Source organism: Mus caroli, chromosome 19 (assembly GCF_900094665.2).
Source record: "Mus caroli chromosome 19, CAROLI_EIJ_v1.1, whole genome shotgun sequence".
NCBI classification, from domain to species: Eukaryota; Metazoa; Chordata; class Mammalia; order Rodentia; family Muridae; genus Mus; species Mus caroli.
In genome coordinates, this window is record NC_034588.1 from 49,987,707 (window position 1) to 49,994,609 (window position 6,903).

Consider the following 6,903-nt stretch of genomic DNA (forward strand, 5'->3'; position numbering starts at 1 on the left):
ATTTAAAAGGAAAACAAATAAGTTATTAGATTTGAACTCCAGATACACATTGAATATTTTCTAGAGTAAACATGTTCCGTATAATATTTAGGGCATACTTATTAGTCTATGTTTGTCTGAAATCCTAATGTATCAAGGAATTCTGCATTTTGCCCAGCAGCCTCACCCAGATTAGACGCTAGGAGGAAGGCAGCCAGCTATCCCAGAGGACAGAGATGTCTCCTCCACCCGACACTGCTTGGCTCGCTTCAACCAGAGGCTGGTGAGAATCTGCCATTGCCCAATTCCCTGGCAAGCTGTAGCCCTCGTCAGACACTGGCCCTGTCACTGGAATCATAACATCTTTGGAGATGTGTTGCATCTAATTAACCTAATAAGTAGGTTGTAGGCTCTGACCGGAAGCTGCAGAGGATTCACCCTGACAGATGGGCAGGAGCGGGTCACACCTGCTTCAGGCACCTGCCAGCAAGCCAATGCTGTAGCCTGTGGGAGAGCTAATAGGGTGCTTCGGCTACACACCAGATACATGACAAACAGAAGTCACACCAGCATCGTACTAGCAGCGTAATGGCTGTTATGGAACCCGTGGTATACAGCAAGCACTGAGCTAGCATTATCTCATTTAACCCCTATAACCATCCCATCTGGCAGAAGCTACTATTATCCCCATTTAACACATGACAAAACTGAGGCCTAGAAGGTTGAACAACTTGCCTAGGGTCACACAGCTAGAGAGGGATAGAGGCGAGGACTCAAGCTCAGCCATCCAGACTCTGGAATCTTCTTTCTACTGATAACCCTTGACTCCTTCCTGTCATCCCAAATCGTCTCGTTTTGGCGATTGACACATATTGTTTCCCATGGCTTCCCTCTTCTTCTTCGGGGCATTATGGCCTGGGGAGAGAAATTGATATGAAGATCTGCAACAAAGCCCCGAATGACCCAACAGTGACAGAACTCTTGGTTGCATGCCCCAAGGCTCCATGTTATATCTCCAACAAAGCCCTCCTCCTCTGTCCCAAAGCTAGTGACAGCTACAGCGTGACACTGATGTCGAGACAACAGAGGTCGGTGACCAAACACTCAGGTCTAGAACCTCCCTTTGATAGGTCTTGGATTTGAGGTCGATTACTTTGTTTCTCCGTGGTTCTGTTTTTCCACGAGGCGAGGCGATTGCCTATTGCATGATGTTCTAAGGATGCGATGAATTAACACTTCCAATACAGACCGGCTCAGCAAGTGAAGGCACGGTAATCCTGACAGCCGGAGTTTATCACTGGAACCAGTGCAAAGATGGAAAGAGAAAACTGCCTCTGTAAGAGGATCGTGTGGCTTCTGTAATCGTGTGGAGGCACATGTAACCCCCCACCCCCTCGGTCTCTCCTGCTCTCTTACACACACACACACACACACACACACACACACACACACACATTTTAAAACATTTGAAAAGCATTCATAGTAAACATTTTATTTACCAGATACTTAGCAAATGCCAGCAATGTGCCAATCCCTGATTCAGGATATTGGGATTATATTGGTTTAAAAATTTGACTAAAATACTTGCCCTTGTGTGATTTGTGCTATAGCTGTTGTTAGTGGTTTAAGACTACAGTTGGCCAGTCTGAGTGATTCACACTGCATTTAGGAATGGCAGCCATGGGGTGGCAGAATGGCAGGAAAACCTGGAAAGAGACTAAGACAACGTGGCCAGGAGTCTGGGTCATTCACACTCCCTATGAGAAAATGTCATTTTCTGAGATTCTTCTAAAAATCTGATTGAGGGAAGAGCCTGGCCCTCAATAAGCAGCCGAAGTTCATAAGGGCAAAGTATAGCTCCGCCCTGACCCTGGAGCCGGGGGAGGAAGGGAAGCCAGGCACGGACCCAGGCACGGACCTGTGGCATCTCTGTTTCCTATTAGGAATTCTCACCGAGCATCCTGGTCTTGCTCCAAGCCATTGGACGCACTAGTTCAAGAGCGAGTAGCTTTTGTTGTTTTAATTTGGTGTTTTGAGATGGGCTTTCACAGTAGCCCAGGCTGACCTCAAACTGGTAGCTGAGGGTGACCCTGAACTCTTGATCCTTCTGCCTTGACCTTTCCAGTATTGAGACTGCAGGTGGACACCACCATGCTCAATCCATTCTGTGCTGGGAATTAGACACAGGCCCTCACGAATACTGGGAAAGAATTCTACCAACTAGTTATACCCAGAGCCCTGAGTTTTGATTTGTCGTTTGCAATGCTGCCTGTCCGCTGTAGGGAATTAGGGGAGACCCGGAAGTACCATGGGAAGGATAAAGCTGTTGTGATATTGAAAGGGATAGAGAAGGAAAGACAGAAGTCCTGCCAGGAAGCCTGGGAGGACCCAAGAGCAATTGCTGGACTCCAATGTTCTCATGGTCCCATGAAGAAACACCCACTGGCTGGATGTAAGTAAGGTCATGTGACTAGCAGGGTCACCTTCCCCACAAAGTGTCCAAATTTAGGGTTGCCTGGCACTGACTTCAGGATGTTTAGTTTTAATCACTGGGACCCAGGAAGTCTCCCAGGGACTGCTTATATCCAGGGACACGCATTTAACCTTTCAGCGTCTTTGGGTCAGGGTGAATTCTCATCCAGTCATCTGCCTGGACTCTACTGCCTGTGTATCTGACTGGTGCTTGGTGTGTTTGTCTGAGTGTCTGCTGTGCGTGAGTCACATCCCTGCGCACATACGAATGTGGCTCGTGTATCTGCTGGGGTGGACATTTGACGGAGCAAGTCCGCAAATGTGACCTCTCAGCAGGCTAGCAGGCTTCTTGCAGAGGACTCTGTGTGCTCTGTGAACCCCTGCCTCAGAGTCTGTACTTGCGGATGCTCAGGGCTCTGCTGGTGTCTTGGTGCCTCGGCCTGGAGTCTAGAGAGGATCTGGGACTCAGGCAGCCTCAGCAGGAGCAACTCATGACTTGCTAATTGGTCCCTTTGCACTGCTCTGGGGCACCATCACCTTGGTGCTGTGGTGATTATTCCTCACCATGCCCTCTCTGCCTATGTTGTAATGGGTACAGGAGTGTTCTGTCAACTCTGGAGGCCACCCTGTCTACCTGCAGCCTAGTCAATGAAGCCCCATGTAGTGCTCACTCAGCCAGCCTGCCCCCTCCCCGCCCCTGGGCAGTAATCCCTTCTGTTGGGGGCTTGCCTGAGACACCCTGACCTGGTGGAGAGGAAAGACTGTTTTCTAAGAACCTGCCTGGGATGAGGGCAGACTTGAAGTGGCCCAAGGTGGTGTCCCCCCACCCTGAGTCTAGTCCTCTAAGCAAGATCTGCAAAAGCGAGAAAAACAGACATGCCACCCACTCTTCTCTGATCAGCTCTCTTCAGCCATGGCCTCTCACTTCCATTTTCCACTGGAAAAACTCTGGTGCAGTGCAGAACTTTCTTTGGTGATGGACACAGTCTGTGCGGTCAGCGTGGGGGCCCTCAGCCGCGTGCAGCCACAGAGACATGAAATGCAGCCGGGGTGACTCTAGAACTGGGCTTCTCCAGGTCGCACTGACAACATTATCAATGATGTCATCATTGAGAGGCGCTTACCTGACACGCACAGCTGATGACCAAGCCTGTCTGTGTCCGTGGGTCACTGGAACATCATGACAACTCTTCCAGGAGAGGATCACTGCGCGGCATGCAGGCAGGCTATCCAAGGCCTCCCAGAGAGCAGGAAGAAGAGGAGCTGAGATGGCAGCCCAGGCCTCCAGAGTTAGAAGCTGGGTTTGACCCCCATCCTTTACTCTATTCTGTAGTCAGGGAGTTCAGCAAAAATCAATGACTGTAGATCTTAGCTCTACATTGGGGTGAGTCATATAGTTATTAATTGGAGCCTGGAGTTGCTCACTCTGTGGAAGAAAAGGGTAATATGCTGTCATGAGGGGATACACATATACGGGCAGTATGTTGGGTTTTTCACGAATGGGATTCTGCTCATCTTCATAGGGCTGGGTGCTATTCGTTGGTCTGTTTGCAGAGGCAGAAGTCTTAGTATAATATAGGCTGGCTTTGAACTCACTATGTAACCCAAGCTGCCTTCAAACTTGTCATCCTCCTACCTCAGCTTCCAAAATGCTGGGGTTACAGGTTTTGCCGCTATGCTCAGCATGTTATTAATTCTCCTTTCAGAGATAAGGAAATTAGATGCTCAGAGAGGTGGCTCGAGTGTCCAACAAGTGGCAGAACCAGGGCTTGAACCTGGCACTTTGGCTATGAGGCTCTCCACCTCCACTTGGCTGGGGATGAAAGGCTGACACAGAGGCAGCTGCAGCAGCACCTATCAAACCCTAGCAGAAGCTTCACAGGGCAGCAGATAAGACTTGGATTCCTCAGCCTCAGACCCAGGGAGCCTGCTCGTAGGGCCCTGGAAACAGACATATGTGGCTGAGGGGCAGTGCAGTGACTTGGCATATAGAGGTGTTTTAGACATAAGCTTGATGATCTGAGTTCAATTCCTGGGAAGAAGGAGAGACCCAACTCCACAAAGCTCTTCTCTAACCTCTATGGGCACACTCTGACCAACTCTCCTCCCATGTCAGAGCATTCTGGACTGCTGTCTCTACCGTGGGTGCTTGCATTCGCTGAGTATCTCCAAAGCCATTCTCCCCCTGTTTTAAACACCAACTCCTTCATTAAGACACTCCCAGACAGTGTGGCTTCAAGCAATTGTGTGTTCACGCTTTGGCCACATGCATCGCAAGCTCACCTCTGCTTCACGAGCTGTCGCCTGGGTGGTCTTCCCATTTCCTTTTTCTGGGACCTTCAAGTGGCTGCACATGGCTGGCTCAGTCCAGAGCTCAGCTGGAACACGGGATGGGAAGGCTCTGCTCCCCTCCACCAAGGCCACACACTCTGCACATGGCTGGTTTTATTTGTTTATTTATTTATCCAGCCGAGGAACTGGAGAGCTTACCTAGATGCTCCAGGCTCTGCAAGGACAGTGCAAGGCCTTTCTGCTGAGGCCTGGATAGGAGGAGCAGCAGTGACAACCTCACAGGATGCTTGGAAGAACAGAGAGCACGGATGCATGTGTCTCTCAGGATCCAGCCACGCCATGCCTGCCTGCTAACCCTCAGGCTACTGCATCTGAGACACCAGCCCTTGCTTCCCCTACCCACAGTCTTAGCTTCTAGAGTCCTCTCCTTTTTGCCATGCTCTGAACTGGCTCCCAGACACAGCCCATACATCCGTGCCTTAGTCCCTTACCCAAAATGCCCTTCCTGTCGATGTTCACCTAGCCAACATCTTCTATTTTCCCCACTCTCCCCAGAGCTGATTTTCTCAGGATCTTTTGTAGACTGGAAGGATGTGTGACAGTGACAATGGCAGGGGGTACCTGTGCCCAAACACAAGGGCTCTGGAAAGGGGCTTTGCAGTTCCAACTCTATGTATGGCTTTACTTTTTAGCACCGTGTTTTCTCTGCTGTAAGTTGTGTGTTGTGAGCATCCAGTGAGATCATTACCCAGAAAGCAACTGGGCACATTGATGCTCTTGCTGTTCCTTCATGCTTTGAGTTGGGGATATAAGGCAATGGTGCAGCATTACCCAGTGTATCGAAGCCCTAGACTCCATCCTAGCATGTGATCCTTATAAACGGAACCAATGGACATCTGATCCTATCAGATCTATCTGATGACTTGGCGGGTGGGAGCCAGGGCAGGCTCACCATGACCTTCAGCCCAGACCATCCTCCTGCTCCAGCTCTGAAGCACAGCAGCCTCCAGGCCTCCACACCTTCCAGAGCATGTTGAAGAGCATGAAAGACTGGAGGTGCAGAGGTGGTACCAAGGTCAGCCTGAGCCAGGCCTCAACTCTAGCTCAACTAACTCTCTCTCTCTCTCTCTCTCTCTCTCTCTCTCTCTCTCTCCCTTCCCCCTACCCCAGGAAATCTGACATTAATAAAGTAGAGCCAGCAAGCCCTTTTCAAAGTCTACAATGACCTCCCATGGAGCTCTGAGGACTTGGCTGGTTTAGGGAGGTTCCTCCTCCCCTTACAGGGTAGACCAGTCCTTTCTGCTCTTCATGGCAAGTTGGCTATCTTAGTTAGGGTTTTATTGCTGTGAAGAGACACTATGAGCAAAACAGCTCTTATAAAAGCAAACGTTTAGTTGGGGCTGGCTTACAGTTTCAGGAGTTCAGCCCATTATCACCATGGTGGGAAACATGGCAGCGTGCAGGCAGACATGGTGCTGGAGGAGCCAAGAGTTCTACATCTGGATCTGAAGGCAGTCTCAGGGAGACTATGTCTTCTGCAGGCAGCTAGGAGGGGACTCTCTACACTGGGTGACACTTGAACATAGAGACCTCAAAGCCCACCCTCACAGTGACACGCTTCCTTCAACAAGGCCACATCTACTCCAACAAGGCTACACCTCCTAATAGTGCCACTCCCTATAGTGCAAGCATTCAAGCACGAGTTTATTCAAACCAACACACTGACTCTCTGAAACTCAGTATGCTTATCTGCCAAGTGGGAGTGAAGTTGGAAGAGCCAAGGAGATGGTATCTACGAGGCCCAGGGTTATAGCTGATGTTTGCCACCATGTTACAGATGGCCTTCATCCACTCTGGGCTATCTCTGCTGTCCCCATTACACACATCTGCTCCAGCTCAGATCTAATTGCTCTTTTTGTGTTTGTAGGACTGGATAAAGCTTTGCTGATGATAGCCAGACTACCTTCTAGACCCAAAAAATGCTGAAGACCTTCACTATGACCACATGCCCCAATGCTGGAGTCACACGGGTGTTAAAAGCTGAGACCAGAGACAAAGGGGGAGTGGTAACCAGGCCCATATATCATCAGGGACCTGTCCAAGCCAGGGACAGATGGAATGAGTCTTGAAGTCTGGACTGCTTAAGTGTCTAGGGTAGAA